A 2,745-nucleotide genomic window follows, 5' to 3' on the forward strand; every position below is an offset into this window, starting at 1 on the left:
CCGGTAACCCTCCGGCACTCCGGTTTTCTCCGAAAACACCCGGAACACTTCCGGTGTCCAAATATTGTCGTCCAATATATCAATCTTTATGTCTCGACCATTTCGAGACTCCTCGTCATGTCCGTGATCACATCCGGGACTCCGAACAAACTTCGGTACATCAAAACTTATAAACTCATAATAAAACTGTCATCGTAACGTTAAGCATGCGGACCCTACGGGTTCGAGAACTATGTAGACATGACCTAGAACTATTCTCGGTCAATAACCAATAGCGGAACCTGGATGCTCATATTGGCTCCTACATATTCTACGAAGATCTTTATCGGTCAAACCGCATAACAACATACGTTGTTCCCTTTGTCATCGGTATGTTACTTGCCCGAGATTTGATCGTCGGTATCCAATACCTAGTTTAATCTCGTTACCGGCAAGTCTCTTTACTCATTACGTAATGCATCATTCCGTAACTAACTCATTAGCTACATTGCTTGCAAGGCTTATAGTGATGTGCATTACCGAGAGGGCCCAGAGATACCTCTCCGACAATCGGAGTGACAAAACCTAATCTCGAAATACGCCAACCCAACATGTACCTTCGGAGACACCTGTAGTACTCCTTTATAATCACCCAGTTACATTGTGATGTTTGGTAGCACCCAAAGTGTTCCTCCGGTAAATGAGAGTTGCATAATCTCATAGTTACAGGAACATGTATAAGTCATGAAGAAAGCAATAGCAATATACTAAACGATCAAGTGCTAGGCTAACAGAATGGGTCATGTCAATCACATCATTCTCCTAATGATGTGATCCCGTTAATCAAATGACAACACATGTCTATGGTTAGGAAACATAACCATCTTTGATTAATGAGCTAGTCAAGTAGAGGCATACTAGTGACGTTATGTTTGTCTATGTATTCACACATATATCATGTTTCCGGTTAATACAATTCTAGCATGAATAATAAACATTTATCATGATATAAGGAAATAAATAATAACTTTATTATTGCCTCTAGGGCATATTTCCTTCAGAGGTTCCTATGGTTAATGATGCAAGAGGGAAGGCGCCCGTGATGTCATGATGGATTGTGCTCGGTTTCTCATGTTGTCGACGTGGCCTTGGTATTTTGAGTCATCATTGCCGTTTTCTCACCCCGGGTTCCGTTGCATTATAGAAGTGTTGAGGGTTGTGCTTGTTGGGTGTTGGGAGCACTTGGCGGGCCATCTATGTGGCCGTGATGCTTCGTGTTGAGTGAGTTTGTTTGTATCGGTTTTTGCCCGGTTTTCCGTAAATTAATTGGACAATTCTCTTCTTCTTAATTAATAGATGAGGCAATTCTTTTGTCTCCGTTTCGAAAAAATATATTGTTTAGTACTTGCAATTTTTTTAATTTTTTTTTTGCGGTGTAGTAATGATTTCTCATCTCGCTGTTTTGCGGCCAAACTTGCAGCTCCTTTTTTTGAGGGAATCTCGTTGGGATCTTTTCTTTTTTTGAGAAAGGGAATCTCGTTGGATAAGCTAAGGCAGTATCATAAAGCTGGCAAAAGCCCACTCATGAGTAAGCCCAGACATTCGAGCCCATTGCCCACGTCTGCCTCTCTCTCGTCGTCCTCGTCCTGTCTCTTGCCAGACAGATACTTCTCGAGCTCCAAAAGCCGCCGCCGCCGCATGCCTGAATCCCAATCCCGGCTCCACTCCGGAGCTGCCGCGCCCACCTTGCCAGCAAGCTCCCGCACCTCCAGCGACTGGCGCCCCTGCAGTGCACCTTCTGCTCCAGCGCGGCAGCGCCTGGCAAGTTCTTCCACGCCGGCGTCGGCGGAGCTGATACACGAGGCACGGCGGCGTAGGCGAGAGGACTGGGAGAGCGTGCGTGGACTTCGTTCGGAGAGCTGGTCGCTTGGCGCTGCTCCTGATCGACAGCTCAAGCAAGGTACTGAACATTCTAATTCTTGGCTTGATGTGCTCTATTCATATGTAATCTGTAGTATTGATGCTTATTGCTGTTGAATGAAACAGACCGATGCGTATTTCTGTTGTAATTGCTGTTGAATGAAACAGGTCGACAGTCCCTTCTCCTGAACCATACATGAGTCTAAATCAAACATGATTGCATCTTCTTCATTAGCGTTTCTTCCCTGGTGATAACTTAGGGGGAAAAATCGTATATCTAAACATTGCAGCTTAGCTGGTAGAATCATGAACCCAACGTCTCATTTTGGAATAGTGCAGAGTTTATATTCCAATAACATGTAGGGCAGGTGATCTGTTGACGAGAGTACTGGGAAAGCGTGCATGGACTTTGTTTGGAGATGTGCTCGGTTGATGCTGCTCCTGCTCAAGCAAGGTACTGAACACTGTAATTCTTGGCTTGATGTGTTCTGTTCATCCGTAATCTGTAGAATTTATGCTTTATTTATGATGAATGAATGAAAAAAAATGACGCTTACTAATTTTTATTGTAATTGTAATTGGACACGAAGAAGAATGGGAAGCAAACACGATTGCATCTTTTCATTAGTTTTTCTTCGTTGATCATAATTTGTAAAGAGAACATATAGCAGGTTTTTAGTCTTCACATATATCTAAGCATTGCAGCTTAGCTGGTGGAGTCATGAACCCAACGTTTAATTTGGAAACGTGCAGAGTATATATGCCAATTTTTATTTTTATTTGGAAAAGTGCAGGGTATATATGCCAATAACATGTATAGGACAGGTGATCGATTACAATTTACAA

The sequence above is a fragment of the Triticum dicoccoides genome, chromosome 2B (assembly GCF_002162155.2).
Source record: "Triticum dicoccoides isolate Atlit2015 ecotype Zavitan chromosome 2B, WEW_v2.0, whole genome shotgun sequence".
Lineage (NCBI taxonomy): Eukaryota > Viridiplantae > Streptophyta > Magnoliopsida > Poales > Poaceae > Triticum > Triticum dicoccoides.